Below are 17880 nucleotides of genomic sequence, written 5' to 3'. Positions count from 1 at the left end.
AATAACTCACAATTCACCACAGGAATTCAGTACTTTTGTCCATGTTTTAACCAGGGTTGTATTAATGTCAGAAACTGAGTGGGTCTGGGAAAACCCAAACTGAGTGTCAGTGTTCCATGCAATAGGACACTCAGATCCCTTTACATCTCAGAGTTCTGCAATCTCTTGCTATTCAGACATTTTTTATTCTTCCTGCCAAGGTGGGCAGTTTCACATTTTCTCATATAATATTCCACTTGCTAGTTCATTGCCCACACACTTAACCTATCTATATTGCTTTGTAGCCTCCTTATATATTCTCTTCCTACTTTTCTACCAACCTTTATACCATCAGCAAATTTAGTAATCATACCTCAGGTCACTTCATCAAACTCAGCATTGTAAATTGTGAAAAAAATTGATTACACTGATCCCTGTGGCACACCACTTGTTAAATCATTCTCAACAGAAATAATGCATTTAAAAACACCTTCTCTTTTCTGTTAGCAAGTCAATCTTCCAACCATGTCTTAGGGAAGGTAAATGGCCTCGTTATATCATCACTAGACTATTAATTCAGAAACTCAGCTAATGTTCAGGGGGCCTGGGTCGAATCCCGCCACAACAGATGGTGGAATTGAAATTCAATAAAATAATCTGGAATTAAGAATCTACTGATGATCATGAATTCATTGATGATTGTAGGAAAAAGTCACCTGGTCCACTAATCCCGACCAGTGGAGAAAATCTGCCATCCTCACCTAGTCTGGCCTACATATGACTCCAGATCCACAGCAATGTGGTTGACTCTCAACTGCCCTTTGAAATGGCCTCGCAAGCCATTCAGTTGTACCAATCGCTACAAAGTCTCAAAGAAATGAACCTGGACAGATCACCAGGCATCGAACCAGGCACTGGAAAAGCCAACTGCAGAAACAGCCCTGTTGACCCTGCAATGTCCTCCTCACCAACACCTGGGGTTAGTGTCAAAATTAGGAGAGTTGACTCATAGATTAGTCAAGCAACAGCCTGATATTGTAAGGTATGATCCTGTAAGTATGACTATGTCCCAGAAATGACCATTACCATCCCTGGATATGCCCTATCCCATCAGCAGGTCAGTGGTGTACAGTTGGGAGGGAGTTGCCCTGGCAATCCTCAACATTCACTCTGGACTCCATGAAGTTTCATGGCTTCAGGTTAAACATGGGCAAGGAAACTTCCTGCATGTACAGTCCCCCTCAGCTGATGAATCAGCACTCCTCTATTTTAAACAACATTTTGAGGAAGCATTGAGGGCGGCAAGGACACAAATGTACTCTGGGTGGGGGAATTTCAATATCCAACACCAAGAGTGGCTCAGCAGCTCGTCAGGTCCTAAAGGACATAGCTGCTAGACTAAGTCTGTGGCAGATGGTGAGGGGACCAACAAGAGGGAAAAACATACTTGACCTCATCCTTACCAACCTGCCAATTGCAGATGCATTTATCCATGTCCATCAGTAAAAGTGACCATGGCACAGTCCTTGTGGAGACTAAGTCCTGCCTTCACATTGAGAATTACTTTTGTCATGTTGTGTGGCACTAGCACTGTACTAAATGGGACAGATTTCACACGGATCTAACAACTCAAGACTGGGCATCCATGAGGCACTGTGGGCCATCAACAGCAGAAGAATTTTACTCCAGTACAATCTGCAATCTCATGACCCGGCATATCCCCCACTCAACCATTCTCATCAAGCCAGGGGATCAACCCGAGTCCAATGGAGAGTGCAGGAGGGCTTGCCGGGAGCAGCACCAGGCATACCTGAAGATGGGGCACAAAAAAGGCTTGGCAGGAAGGGGGGCACGAAAAAGGCTTGGCAGGAATGATTAGGGAGAACACGAAGGCATTTTACTCATACGTGAGGAATAAGAGAATGATCAGGGAGAAGGTAGGGCTGATCAGAGATAGCGTAGAGAACTTGTGTGTGGAGTCTGAGCAGATAGGGGAAGCCCTCAATGAGATTTTTGCTTCGGTTTTCACTAAGGAAAGGGACCTTGTTGTGAATGAGAACCTTGAGGAGCAGGAAAACAGCCTTGAACAGATCAAGATTGAGGAAGTTGATGTGCTGGAAATTTTGGCAAACATTAAGATTGATAAGTCCCCAGGGCCAGACCAGATTTATCCTAGGTTGCTCCGGGAAGCAAGAAAGGAGATTGCTAAGCCGCTAGCGAAGATCTTTGCTTCCTCACTCTCCATGGCAGTCGTACCGGATGATTGGAGGGAGGCAAATGTTGTTCCTCTTTTCAAGAAAGGGAATAGGGAAATCCCTGGAAATTACAGACCAGTCAGTCTTACGTCTGTGGTCAGCAAGGTTTTGGAAAGAATTCTGAGGGATAGGATTTATGACTATTTGGAAAAGCATGGCATGATTAAAGGGAGCCAGCATGGCTTTGTGAGGGGCAGGTCATGCCTTACAAAGCTTATTGAGTCCTTTGAGGAAGTCACAAGACAGGTTGATGAGGGTCGAGCAGTGGATGTGGTGTACATGGACTTCAGCAAGGCATTTTATAAGGTTCCCCACGGCAGGCTCATTCATAAAGTCAGGAGGTATGGGATACAGGGTGATTTGGCTGTCTGGATTCAGAATTGGTTGGCTGACAGGAGGCAGAGAGTGGTTGTAGATGGTAAGTATTCTGCCTGGAGGTCAGTGCTAAGTGGTGTCCCGCAGGGCTCTGTTCTTGGGCTTCTGCTCTTTGTAGTTTTTATAAATGACTTGGATGAGGAGGTTGAGGGGTGGGTTAGTATGTTTGCTGATGACACAAAGGTTGGAGGTGCCGTTGGTAGTATCGAGGGCTATTGCAGGCTTCAGCAAGACATTGACAGAATGCAGAGCTGGGCTGAGAAATCGCAGATGGAGTTCAACCTGGATAAATGCGAAGTGATGCATTTTGGAAGGTCGAACCTACATGCTGAATGTAGGATTAAAGGGAGGATTCTTGGCAGTGTGGAGGAACAGGGGATCTTGGTGTCCAAGTCCATAGCTCCCTCAAAGTTGCCACCCTGGTGGATAAGGTTGTTAAGAAAGCATATGGTGTTTTGGCTTTCATTAACAGGGGGATTGAGTTTAAGAGCCACGAGGTTATTCTGCAGCTCTACAAAACCCTGGTGAGACCACACTTGGAATATTGTGCCCAGTTCTGGTCGCCCTGTTATAGGAAAGATGTGGAGGCTTTGGAGAGGGTGCAAAGGAGGTTTACCAGGATGCTGCCTGGACTGGGGGGCTTGTCTTACGAGGAGAGGTTGACTGAGCTCGAACTTTTCTCTCTGGGGAGAAGAAGGAAGAGAGGTGACCTGATCGAGGTGAACAAGGTAATGAGAGGCATGGATAGAGTCGATAGCCAGAGACTTTTCCCCAGGGCAGGATTGACTGCCACGAGGGGTCATAGTTTTAAGGTGTTAGGAGAAGGTATAGAGGAGATGTCAGAGGGAGGTTCTTCACCCAGAGAGTTGTGAGTGCATGGAATAGTTTGCCAGTGATAGTCGTGGAAGCAGAGTCATTAGTGACATTTAAGCGACTGCTGGGCATGCACATGGACAGCAGTGAATTGAGGGGAATGTAGGTTAGGTTATTTTATTTTTGGATTAGGATTATTCCACGGCACAACATCGTGGGCGGAAGGGCCTGTACCGTGCTGTACTTTTCTATGTTCTATGTTCTATTATAAGAGGGATATGGAAGCTTTAGAAAGGGTGCAGAGGAGATTTATGAGGATGTTGCCTGGTATGGAGGGAAGGTCTTATGAGGAAAGGCTGAGGGACTTGAGGCTGTTTTCATTAGAGAGAAGGTTGAGGGGTGACTTAATTGAGACATATAAAATAATCGGAGGGTTAGATAGGGTGGATAGGGAGAGCCTTTTTCCTAGGATGGTGACGCCGAGCACGAGGGGGCATAGCTTTAAATTGAGGGGTGAAAGATATAGGACAGATGTCAGAGGTAGTTTCTTTACTCAGAGAGTAGTAAGGGAATGGAACGCTTTGCCTGCAACGGTAGTAGATTCGCCAACTTTAAGTACATTTAAGTCGTCATTGGACAAGCATATGGATGTACATGAAATAGTGTAGGTTAGATGGGCTTCAGATTGGTATGACAGGTCAGCACAACATCGAGGGCCGAAGGGCCTGTACTGTGCTGTAATGTAATGTTCTAATGTTCTATGTTCTATGAGGTGTCAACACAGTGAAACTACCAAACAGCTACAAACTTACATGGTAAACAGCAGAAGCAGCAAATGATAGACATAGCTGAGCAATCCCACAAACAATGGATCAGATCTGAGCTCTGCAGTCTTGCCACATCCAATTGTGAATGATGGTAGGCAATTAAACAACTCACTGGAGGAGGAAGCTCCACAAAAATCCCCATCCTCAATGATAGAAAAGCCCAGCAAATCAGTGCAAAGGATAGGACTGAAGCATTTGTAGCAAGAGCCGAGTGGATGATCCAACTTGGGCTCTTCCAGTGGTCCCCAGCATTATATATAGCAGTCTTCAGCCAATTTGATTCATTCTGCGTGATATCAAGAAATGGTTGGAGACACTGGATACTGTAATGACTACTAGCCCTGATAATATTTCGGCAACAATACTAAAGGCTTTTGCTCCAGAACTTGCTGCTCCCCTAGCCAAGCTCTTCCAGTACAGTTACAACATTGGTATCTCCCTGGCAGTGTAGAAAATTGTCCAATTAAAACCTGTGCATAAAAAGCAGGACAAATCCAACCTGGCAAATTACTGCCCTATCAGCCTACTCTTGATCATCAATAAAGTGATGGAAGATGTCAATAGTTAGAAATTGCAGTGCAAAGAATTCTAAATTCCAGACTCCCCAGTACGGTATGCAGAACTGGTGTGCAACATGATTCTATCATCTGATAAAAGCTGAATAATAAAGCGTTTCATAAGCTAATACACATGTAACAGTTATTCAGTATTTATAAGAATTTTTGGCTAAATGTAAAGAAATACCACAACAAATACAGTATCTCATCAATATGTCGCAGTTGAACTCGGAGCCTTCAATGTCTACATGGATGAACTGTCATTAATTTTCTGAATGTGTCTTCCGTATTAATGTTGCTTTTGAAACATTCACTGAAGTTATCTACAAAATCTGTCATTAGCTACAGGCAATATTTTTAACATCCCATCGTACTTGGATCAGAAAATCCACTCTGTTTTACAGAAAACACAAATAACCTCAACTAGATTGATGGATTCCTTTTTGTGTGGTAATTATTTGCATGATCAACACTTCAGGTTGATTACTTCTGCATTACTGAACTTGTTCTGATTATGGCCTGACAAATCTGCCTTTCCGATTACTGTGCGTAGAGTGCAATTAAAACAGAGTTGAAATGTACGTCTGTAGAGATCTGTCTTGTCAGATGTATTGAATTAAAGTCTTTATAGATTTTACATTTTGTGTGTGTTCTTTTGGAGTCTCTGCAAATCTGGCTTGTTAAAGCTGAATACATTGCATACATTTATTTTGCATTTTAGAAATAAGGAGGAGAGTTTGTTGGGAGTCAGATGAATAAATAGGTTTGAAACCATTTTAATATTAACTCCTGCATACACATCTTTTTCAGTAAAGCCTGAAACAGCTGACAGGCAACAAAATACCCTGGCTATCTTCATTGTTTCTCAAATTGTATCAAATATATACCAGCCTGACTGTTAGCATTGTTGTCACTTTTGGGCCAGGGTTTGTGTGCTCAAGGCCTGCACTTGTGCAGTGTATATTCGCCTACCTAGATTTCTAATAAAAGTGAATTAAGAGCTCTTGAGATAACATGCAAAATACCACAACTCAAGAGTGGTGCTGACATGTGGAAATGAGTACTATATTCTGACATGAGATTTCAGCACATAGATGGCCTAGAGATCAGGAAGGCTGATATTCTTTATTCCACTGCCATCAAGTCATCACAAACATGAAGGGAAATTAATGTTAAACAAGGAAGGCACAGCATATAAATGTCCACGGTTTACATCTTATTGAGGAAGTCCTTTCTCTGCATGATGCATGATGTATCGAAAAGGACTCTTTTCCCCAAACATGTCCTTTCTTCCAGGGACGGTCTATTTGATATTTCTGGCTGCCCACCTGGTGGCCTTCCTCATTGCCAGCACCTGTTGCTGGATTTCCCAGCTCAATTGGTCCATTAGCTCTGCTGCCTGCCCTCCTGCATTATTGCTGCCTGACACTGGAGGCCTGTTACAGTTGTTACATAGTTAAGCTGTAGAAACAAGGATAGAACCTCACCAACATTATTTTTGAATACCGGCCAGCAGCATTTCCTAAGGCTTACCTGGATGCACACTCTTCCTGGAGGTGGCCATTAACATGCTACCTTCATTTTTGCTACTGAGAGATTGTGGCTGGAGGGCACTTTTAGGCACCAACCATTAAATGATCCCAGTTGATTAATTGATCTCTTTGCTGCTGGGCAGGTAGCCAGAGATAGTTTAATCTCACCTCTGACAAAATTGCTTGGATGGGTAGATGAAGCCACTTTCACAAATTCCCTGTCCTGCCACTTCCACCTCCATGTGACTGATTATTGTTTTCGATTAAATTTATCTCAGTATATTCTAAGCCTAGAAACGGTCAAAATAAAACCTATATGCTGAGAAAGTGGGCTTGTTAGCTTCCTTTGTTTTGGGAGCTTCGTGCTACATTTTAACCTGACTGGTGAGTCTATGTCATGTGCACTCATATACAGAACAAATCACACTGGATGCCATTCTGATGAGGGCAATAACATGTGAACATCTTCTAGAAATATACACAGCAGGCTTATTGTTTTAGCTAATGCACTCTTTTAGCCTTGCACAGCATCATGAAGGAGCCAACATTACAATTATTTGAAGCAACCACCAATACTTAGAGATTAGTTGCTGGCTAATTTCATCTGGTACAAGGACTCAATACTTTCTGTAATTATTTCAGCTGAAAAGATCTACAAGGAGTGGTGTGGCTGCTTCTGAAGGAACTTTTGCTGATTTCAAATCTTCTGGACAAACCAGTTGCCTCCAGAGACAGGTGCATGGTTTGGCATTCTGCATGGAGTCCAGATTTGCTTAGAGAATGAATAGAGGTCACACAGATCAGGATAAGCTGCAGGAAGAGAGAAGAGGTTTCGACAGGATGCCAATGTCTACCTTAGATGTTCTGAGGACTATTCTGAAGATGAAAATGCATAGACATCTGTGCTTCAGTATAATGTTCTCAAGTTGTTTGTCACAACTGCAGATCAGGGCAAGGACCTATGAAAGCTTATGTGGTTTTTCATCTGTTTGTGTCTTTCAAGGTCAGTCCTGGAGATATTTACAACATTTCGCAGTTTGCCTTACACTGTTACATGAAGGAGGTCACTGTTGTACTGTATTTAATGAGAGAGTAATACATTTCATTCTGTCTTGACAAACATGCAGGCAGCGTCAATGGGGTCGCAGAATACCATTGATAGTGTGCATGGACATCACCTGGTCAACTCATTCATATCAAAGCCAAAGTGATTCTACTCCTTCCATATCTAGCTGATATGTAACAATAGACAGAAAATATTACAGAGCAATGCATTGTCCTGAAACTCCCATTATGTGATATTTCACTGTGCTTTGTCTATTTGAGCTATCAAAGCAAACTAAACAGAGGCTACTGGGTGACCAGGACCATCTTGCGATGATATGGCTGATGACTCTGTAGTACAACTTATGCACATAATGGACATCTCACATAAAGTAAAAACCATGCTGTCATATGAAGTGTGATAGATCTCTGGTGTGCAGAAGCAATGCTTCTGTAGCCTGGCCCGCTCTGGAAGACCAGCAGGACAAGTACAAGAGTCATGATGATCTCAGGCATATTACAACCTGGATTTGTGAGGAGACAGTGTTTGTTGCAACAAAGATTTAAGAACAGAAGCATGAGGAGAAATAGGGGTAAGAGAGGAAAAGGGAAAGAGACCAACTTATACCATTCCTTTTTGGATAGACTGAGTCTGATGATCTTATCTTAGTCTCATGCCAGGAATCAGAACCCAATTTCCTATTCACCAGGAAATGGTTTTTCTGTTCCTTACATTCCTTCTATCATTGACCATCACAATACCCCTGTCGATACAATGCAAGAATAGAATCAATCACAGAACAAACATTCCCAATCACATTGCTTACTCAAATTAACTACTCATTTTTGCATTACTGTTAATATTTGTCTTCTGTGTTTCTTTGCCTCTGTTAGTGTTCTTTTGCAGGATAAGGGTAAGTTTGATGTTTGGGACAATGCAAAAGGTTCATGCTTAAGCTATCTGCTGTTAAATTGACCGAATGTAGAATAAAGCATATGTGAGATTCAAGAAGGGAGGTTATGTCTGAGATTACTGTCATTTTTGACAGTTTCAACCTCACATCTGGCCACAATCACAATGGTAGATGTTCCATTTATAGCTATTATCAACTCCTCTGTGTGGGATACTGCATGCGTGTTTGCCTCTGCCCCTCTGGTTAGCTCATGCTATCTCCTGTTGTGCATCACCTTGATCTGCAAGTTAGATGGAAGTGTATTGATAAGTGTAGTGTAACTTGTTTATGTAATAACTCAGGAAGCCTGACTGGGGAGAAAGATCATTTACTGTTGAACTCCAAAATATAGTCACTATTTTTGTTGTATATAGGCTCGTTTCAGCCCAGGACAGACAGTTCTACAGGCCCATTCCTGGGTTTGCTTTATGAAGGGTTCAGGTGATGAGTTCCGGTTGGGCCGGTCATTGCCTATTATTGAATAAGCTCTACAGGGGCATTAATTAGTGATTCCCCATCAGTCATTAATAAGGGTTATTACAGTTTGCCATACTTGGAATTGTCAGTGTATGCAATAGGGCTGTGAGCTTGCAGAAACGCTAAGTGTGTGAGGTTTAGGTAAAGCTTATGAATGTGAAATGCAATGCCTCATTGGTAGAGATTGATGGTGGGGAATGGTGGATGTTTAGTGACTTTAGCAAAATCTGAAGGTAATGGTGCAGACAATAGAATGTGTTGTTTGTAAATACATTCATTGAGCTTGGAAAATAATGTGAAGTAACTGAACTTCTTGTGGTTTTATTCAGGTCTTTGGGTCTTCATTTCTGGCACTGACCTCCATATGCATTTTCTCACACTATTTTCAAGCATATATCTGGAGGTCAGGCTGGTCCTTTGTAGTTCGGGACTTTGCAGTTATCTCTCCTTCTTTCCATCTCCGCCACAGGCATCTAATGAAGCATCAAAATCCTCAGACTGCCCTCTCTTCCATGTTGTGCCGTTCTTCACTGATTACCAAGTCAGATTCACTTTCTGGACAAAGTCCAGCACCCGCTGGAAGTGCAATGTAGGCTGGTTGATCAGGTGACAGAAAGTTAACATTTTGAATGCTGCTGCTGTGTGCTGCGAATGAGTTATGTGGTGAAGGCAGGCAGCATGAAGTAGATATAGTGGCATTAAATGGGTGCTGGTCAGTAATGCACCATAATCCGTGTGTCTGTTATTGTGCGTTTTCTAATATAGCCCCCACATATTTTCATATTTATTCATTTTTATGCCTCAAACAATTGACACACCACACAATGTGAAAAGTCACCTGGTCACATTTCAGCTTATTTGTAAATCCAGATTACTCCAATTCTTTAGTAAAAAATACTCAGTCACCTCCAGACATTACACTTTACACTTGCTTTCTCTTATTAACTGAGAAATCTGCTGAGTATCATTGAGTAACCCGGGTCTAACACTCAGATTTGCTCCAGCTATAGGGCGCAACTATTCCTCCTTCAAAGCCACTGTGTGTTGCTGAGAATTGTCAGTCTTGTTTTACTTTTTCAGCTTCTCATTCTTCGGTTGTGTTAGCATCAGACACTAACATCTGTCTTTTGTCAACATTTATATGTTTAGCCCTAGCTAAACCAGACATGTCCTGCTGATATATAGACCTGATAATGATACATAGAAAAAATCTAGAGAGAGGTCTTGAAGATTTCATGTGACGGCTATGACATTCAAATATAATTCACTAAAATTACAACTTGCAAACACAATTACGTATATTGAATTTTCTGGATTTTTAATGGTGATAATTGTTAAGGTAGGTCTTTTTAAGGGAACATAACTAAAGCATGTGGTAAAAGAGATAATATTTATATGAGAAATTAGGAAGGAAATCATTGCCATTACTTCTGTAATGCATAATGTCAGAGAATCAAGTTCTTCCTCAACTTGTGAACAAGATCTAACAGGTTTAATTGCTCGTATATGAATGTTAGCTCATTTCCATGATAGAGCTGGAAGCTTGCTTCAATTGGAATCAGGTTAGTGAAAGGCAAAACACAACTAGTCACTATTCAGTGACCTATTTCCTCATGTGAGTGAGAAGGTTGTTGTGCCACAGTAGTACTGTCCCTATCTTTGAGCCAGAAGGCTTACGTTCAAGTCCAATCTACTCCAGGCTTGCGTCATAAAAAATCCGAACAGGTTGATTAAAAATACCGAGAATGTGACCAAGTAAGAATTGAATAGGGACATGATAGATATTGGTATGATAGCCCAACAGTTAAATAGTCCTAAGGCCAATGGAAGGCATTCAGTTCCTGTGATAGCATATTCCTTTGTGAGTTACATTTTCCATACTCGGTATGGAAAGGAAGAAGGGATATATGTGACGAAAGTAAATGAGAGATTTGGACAAAGGAATATTTATCTTAAGTCCACTTATTGCAAAGTTATATTTTCTGTTCCTGTGCTTTATAGTCTACAATATTCAACTTTTCGTTTCCTGTTACAAAGTTAGTCTGTCGGCTTAAATATTGACTCAGGTATTGCTATATTAATCATTCTCATAAACAGTCTGAGTGTCTCCCAATTATATGTGAAGCTATATAGCCCAATAGTTGCTATGATTGTGTAATAATCTTGGGTGAAATTCAGAATGTTCTTGCAGAATTTCCTATGATCACCATGTGAGTACTTCTCAGACTTATGTTCTGCGCAGAAGATTCATTTTAGTCAATAACTTGTAGGTATTCTGGCTACATGACCAGCCCAACTCAATTGTGACTGCCTTAATATAGTGTGGATGCTTCACTTGCCAGCTTGGGTAGGCACCTCTTGGCTGGATGTATTTTGTTTTGCTATTTGACTTTCAAAAGCTTCTGAAGCTAGCTCAAGTGAAAGTGGTTGAGTTCTTTGGCATGACTCTGGCATATGTCTTGTTTGCATCCAGCAGAATGTGCGCAGCTATTGCTTTTGGTCTTGTAGGCAAGATTATTTCACTTCATTTCCAGACTAATGCTTCAAATCTGTTGAAGGCTACCCTTGCTTTGGAAAATATTGATACATGTCATTACAAAGATAGACAGCTCAAGAGAGTGTGCTGCTAAGATGAGTGAACTTATCCACTGCTAACATGTTCTGGTAATGGGCTGAAACTTGGGTTCAAGACAGAGCTTCCGAGAGCAGACTGGTTACTTACATTTTCTTTGTGCACATGATAAGACTAAAGTTGTTGCGAGCATTAGAGAACAATTCCATGCAACTTTGCATGCCCAACTTTGGGCAGCTTGTGCACAATCATAGGCAAACAAGAAACCATGATGTATATCCCTAGAAACCTTGTTTTTTGCCTGGAGTCACGAGCAGCTTTTCATCCATATGATATCTGATTTTGGTGGCAGAATCACCATCATGGAAGGCATCAGAGCGTATAGCAGAGACACACATTTTGAAAAGGCTCAGCACTAGCATGTCACCTTATTTAACTTCACTAATGAGTGGGAATGAGGTAAAGGGTTCACTATCTTCCAGGCCATGCACAAACATGCTGTCACAGGGTTAGTGAATCATTGTGATGAATTTCTCAGATGATTCCAACTTTTCCCATTACCTTTCAAGGCCCTCATGGCAGACTGTGTCAAAGGCCTTGATAAGGCTGCAAATGTGATGTAGGTGTCCGTGCCTTATTCTTGACATTTCTCCTCTAACTCTAAAAAAATGCTATATTAGTGGTTCCTTAACGGTGTCTGAAATTGCATGAACTCTCTAGCAGCAGATCCTGGTTAATAGATTGCACAACAAATACCAAAATTTAGTTTGAGTTTAATGGTGATGGGGAGGTGTGAGCTTCCTCTGTAATTGTTGGTCATTTTCATTTGTACAGGTGGCTATTGGAGCCATCTTTGTCTTCTTGTGGGATAGTTTATTGCTCCTGCATAGACTGAAAGGGTTCAGTGAGATTCTTGACCAAGCAATGATCTCCAACGTTGTAGATCTCAGCTCGGATAGCATTAGCTGTCTGATCTTTGCTGATCAACAAAGTTTTGATTGCCTTCATTGTTTCTAACAGTTTGAGAGGGTCATTAAGACATCAGTTGATGGCAGCCTGCTGATTACTTTTTCACTGATGGATAAAGGCTGATTGAAGATGTGTTTAATATGCTCTGCACAACTTTCTAGAAGTTGGACTTTTCCTGTGAACAGTATTGGCTTGTTAGTACTGAACATTAGTGATCAACAGCTAGACTAGGGACCACATCATCTGTACATGACTGAAATTCTGATTTGACCATGTTTCCTGCATCCCTCCGAGCTTATACTGAACGGTCCTACAACTATCATGGTGAGCAGTATTCTTGAATAATTGAGATAAAATTCAGAGAGGTGATATTTCTCCTCCAACAGGTTTTGGATTACCCCTATTGTTTTAATTGAAATAATTTTATTGCTTACATAAGTTAAGGACAAGGGCTTCTACAGAAATGGAAACTAATTATCCCTGAAGGTTGCCCATCCCACTCAATGCTGTGAGGTCCCACATAAGGCTGGCACTGTGTGTAGTACTGAGGACTGCTTGAGGTTTATCGAAAGAAATTTATTTTTCTTTGAGGGTACATTGACATGAAGGTATCATCTTCCTTGTCCTGCAGCATTAGCATTGGCCACTGTTAGTTGTTCTATTTGACAAGAGGTTAAAACGAGGCGACATCTCCATTCTCTGCTGGAGGTAAAAAATCTGATTGCACAGTTTTGAAGAAGAGGAGATATTCTTGGTGTTCTGGTCAATACTTATCTTTCAGTTACCATTACAAAAACAGATATCACGTTACTGTTTGTGGGAGTTTGCTGTGAGCTAAATAGGCTAGTGCATCTCCAGCATTATGTCACTTCAAAACATACTTCATTGGCTGTTAAAGCACTTTGAAATCCTAGAAATATAAGCCTTTATTCTTCCAGATCTTGGACTGCACTGGCCTAGGCAGAAGGCCCACTACCAAGGCAATTAGGGATAAACAAGTAAAGTTGACCTTGTTAGCAATGCCAATATTACAAGAATTAATTTGAAAAATGCATACACAGAATGTGCAATTCTCAAAGTGGCTATTGATCTACATCTGATGTTTCCAGTGCAGATGACAATGCGCTGACAGATGACAAGAAGTACATATAAAGTGCTGTCTCACATGGTGGGAATGTTTGAGGCTCTGGACAGTGGTCATGCAATAGATGATTGGGAGGTGTTTGTATGTGCCCAGGAGAAGGGAACTGGAAGTGAGGATAGTGGAAAAATGGACCATGGTATCGCTAAAGGATAAGCCCCTCTGGAAAGTGGGGAAAAATGTTTGTAAATGGAATCACATGGAGGTTATGCAATTAGTTGAAGATAATTTGTTATGTGTAGAGGCAGTTCAGGCAGAAATGCAGATCACGGATAATCTTTCTTAGAATCTTTCATAATTGTGAGTCAAGACAGAAGGAACGTAAAGTCACCATAGTCCCAGAAGATCATATGACTGCTTTCTCATTCGAGAGAGAGATGACTGGTGGTAATTTTAACCTGAGGCAAGGGTGGAAGTTGATAAAGTGGAAGAAATTGAATTTAGCCAATATGGGAATTTAACCCATGTTGTTGGTATCACTTTGCATTGCAAATCAGCTGAAACAAGAACTGAGCTAACCAAACCTCAAAGAAAAAGCATGGACTATGTAGTAGATTCAGTAAGACCTTGTTAACCTTAGCAAAGAAGAATCCCTGGCTGAGTCAAAAGTAGGTGACACCAGAACCTTGGTACAGAATCTAGAACTATCCAAATAGGTTCATAGGACAAGGAAGCAGTCCCAACTGAATGGGGAATTTACATAGTGTGGAACTGAGGAAAAAAATTCTTCAAATGATTGTGGGCTTGTAATACATATCAGTAAAAAGTGCACCACAGAAGGTAAGTGATTCAGAGCGTAAGAGGACGAACAAACAATCAAAAAGTGTGTGTGGGAACTGCATGTACAGTTATCAACATGATAGAGGAAAAGATCTGGAAGGATGAATAGGACAAAGAGCATTCAACATATTCTTTCCTCCACCCACTCTCAAACGTTGTTTATGGATTATTAATCAACAAAGCTCTGACACATTACAATTTACTTAAGTTTTTTTTTAAAAATCTATGCATGCAGTTTTTCTTAGAATTAACAAGTTTTGAGCTTAATTTAGGAGGAACTGAAGATAGAGAATGCACCAAGAAGCTGGTTTATTTGGCCACCAACAAAATAACAGAGTAAGGAAATCACATTTGAATAAGCAGCTATCTTAAACACAGATGGGTCTGCTGTTACAACCTCTCTGGTTTCTGCTATGATGGCATTATGTCAATTTCAACAGTTGTCAGTTAGTCTAAAAAGTTCCAGTGTGAGCCAGTCAGTTTGCTTTGGTCCCAAAGGTTCAATAAAGACTTCACTGTAAATACAGGTGGTAGGAAAATATCATTAAATGATAATAACTGCTGTAAAGATCATTAACAGTGTAGTATGTAATGAAGTAGCCATCTGGTTTGTTTTTTTTAACAAGCATGGTTTTCTACTGATTTTTTTCTTCTTTTGGACATTTATGAACTGGGGGTTTGATTCTAATCAGCTCATAAACTATCTTTAGTTGTTACGTCTAATATAGGATCAGTGGGAATTGGCCGATTTAATTGATAGAACATTAGTTCTTTTTTTATTTTGAATCAAGTTGTTCCAAAGCAGACCACCCTGAGGGTAAATTCAAAGCACCTTACAATTCTTATGATTGATGAGAATTAGAGGAGAAACAAGCTCGAAAACTGCAAGATTCAGTTTTTAGAGAAACAGGGACAAATCAGACATAACCGTGACCTGTCGATATTGACATGAGACATGCGCCAAAATGGTGTTTGTGCCTCATTTGAAGTCAAGGGAAATAACCATTGAGAGCTTTGTTAAAGGTACTACAGTAACTTACAATTGCCTGCTGTGTAGTAAGATGCAAAGTAAAGATCCATCCCCCTAGAATCCTTGGAATGAATGTCAAAGAGGTGATGGGGATAACGATCACTGGAGCCTGTGAGAGACCAGTGCTGCCTCCTCTACAATTACATGCCAGTCAGGTAATTGAGTGGTCACTGATAGACCATTGACAGGAACAAGTCTCTGGGGGCGGATGTCCCTGTGCCAAGAGAGGTGAGCTAATTGGAGGCCAGTAGTTCCATGGAACAGCATGTTCCCTTGGGGAGGTGGTGACTGATGCCTGGTGGAAAGGCCGGAATAATGGAGGACCATGGAAGCAGAGTCTTCTCACCTCAACCCCATGAGTAGGCAGTCAGTCTGAAGCTGACAGCAATGCCTTACACCAGCACTGGTGTAAGCAGTGGCAGCTGCTGAGTAGAGAAATTGCATCAGTGAGGGACCTCTGGTCAAGCTGCATTAAGGCAAGTTGGGAAGAGGTGTTCACAGGGTAGGAGTCATGGGGAAAGCAGTGGAAACAGTGAGGGGTGTGAACCTCGGTGATATCCACTTTCTAAATCTTTGTCTAAAAAGTTTGTAATAGAAGAAGTTGTTCTTCGATACTTTTGTACCTAAGTCAGTGCTGCAATTGGTGACATATAAACTTTTCACTATGCTCATTGAGTAAATGTGACAATAAAGTCTATTCTATTCTATTCAATGCTGTGTTTTCTGATCATGCTTGAAGAAGGAACCTCCCTATCCTGAGCACTGGGCAGCCTGCAAACAAACCCATTAGAGGGCTGTTTTTTGGCCTTGCATGGCAAATCCTCCATGGTGGTAGGATGAGACCCTTGATCAAGTATTAATTGCCCACATATTGTGCCAATTGGTGCAAGGTGGGAAGATCATGCATGAGTCATTTCCACCGGGACATGACTGGGCAGAGTTGGGAAGGCAGCAAGTTCCCACCATACACCCTCTCAGTGAATTAAATAACTCCCATTACCTCTAAATGCACCTAAGGATAGTGGGTGGAGGCCATTAAATCCCACTCTTGAACTGATACTGGAGTACAGTATACTGATTGCTTTTTTAATATCTACAGCAGTTGATGCAAGATATACAAAAATGGCTGAACCATTCAAAAGAATCCCAATCTGTTGATCTTTCAGTTCATTAATTAAAGACTTCAATTACATATCACAGCTACCTTGTAGCAACATGCGTCCAAACTCAAATGAAAGTTTGGGACAAGACCACAGATTTCCTGTGTAAAATTAGGATTGTGAAGAAGCAATAAATTCAATTAGATCAGGTATAACAAAGAACTTCAGCCAACAGTAAGGCACAAGTTTTCTGTTGAAGAATTGAGTACAAAGCCAGGAATTTAGCGATAATAAAGGCAATATTGTCTTTGAAACTCTGAACACATATTTCTTCAGTTAAACTAGCGTGATTGCATGTCCCATCCATATCAATGTTTACTATGCACAACTTGTATTTTTATTGCTTTGAAAATATACATGTAGTTTTCTGGAAAAATTGCTCATCTGAATCATGCTATTACTTGTGAGTTCTGAGAACAAGTACCAACTGCGCAAATTTAAAGTTTTGTAAATATAAGCATTTCCCTTAATAATTTTAGAAATATCTAAGTGTCAATTTTGTGTTTTTTTAAAATTTAACAGAAAACTACTTACCAGGGCTATGTGCAAATATGCTCTCTGATGAAGGGTCTAAGCCCGAAACGTCAGCTTTTGTGCTCCTGAGATGCTGCTTGGCCTGCTGTGTTCATCCAGCTCCACACTTTGTTATCCTGCAAATATGCATCAGGTTAACAATTATACTCTGAAAAGCAATATTACATTATATAGTAACTTTAATAACCTTGGGTTGTCTTAAAACACTTTACAGTTAATGATGCACTTTTGAACGCTAGTAGTGAAAGGTGGCAACCAATTTCCATGCAAAATAGTTACCCAAATATTAATGACGTTCATGGGTATACATTTGCATTTGGTGTTGGTTGAAGTATAAAGGTAGCCAGGACACCAAGGGAACCGATCTGTCGGTTTATTTTTGGTGATGGGGAAACTTTCAGAAACAATTATTCGGAATGGAACTAGTGAGAAAAGATAGGTTGATTAGGAAGAGTCAGCACAAATTTCTAAAGGGGAAATCATGTTTAAAGAACATGTTGAAGTTTTTTAAAAAAGTTTAATGAGGGTAACATTATTGAAATAGTGTAAATGGATTTACAGAAGGCATTTGATGTAGTGTCATGCAGGTTTATGGCTCACGGTATGAAAGGGACAGCAAGAGCATGGACAAAAAATTGGCTGATGATAGGAAATAGAGAGGAATGGTCAATGGGTATTTTGTAATGAATTTCTGTAATATCTCAGTGGCAATCTTTTGGTATTGAATTGAAGTGATAATCTAGATTAAATATTCAAGTCTCTGGAGTGGGGCTTGGACTCACAATCTTTGGATTTAGGCTACTCATAACAGACAGTTGAACACTTTATCCTGTCGAGAGTTTAGGCTAGAGAAATCAAATTGACAAAGGTAGTTTGGAAGAT

At 40.8% G+C, this 17880-nt stretch overlaps 1 long non-coding RNA gene across 1 annotated transcript in view; it reads right to left on the bottom strand.

The window, feature by feature from the left end:
• LOC132210621 (uncharacterized) overlaps positions 1–17094 on the bottom strand; it is a 61762-nt gene extending 44668 nt beyond the window's left edge. The window contains exon 1 of the long non-coding RNA XR_009446758.1: positions 16999–17094. This is a non-coding gene — a long non-coding RNA (uncharacterized LOC132210621). The remainder of the gene's footprint in view (positions 1–16998) is intronic.
• Between the last annotated feature and the right edge of the window lie 786 nt (positions 17095–17880).

The sequence above is a fragment of the Stegostoma tigrinum genome, chromosome 16 (genome assembly GCF_030684315.1).
Source record: "Stegostoma tigrinum isolate sSteTig4 chromosome 16, sSteTig4.hap1, whole genome shotgun sequence".
In the NCBI taxonomy this organism is placed as follows: Eukaryota; Metazoa; Chordata; class Chondrichthyes; order Orectolobiformes; family Stegostomatidae; genus Stegostoma; species Stegostoma tigrinum.
This window is presented reverse-complemented; position numbering and strand designations above follow the sequence as displayed.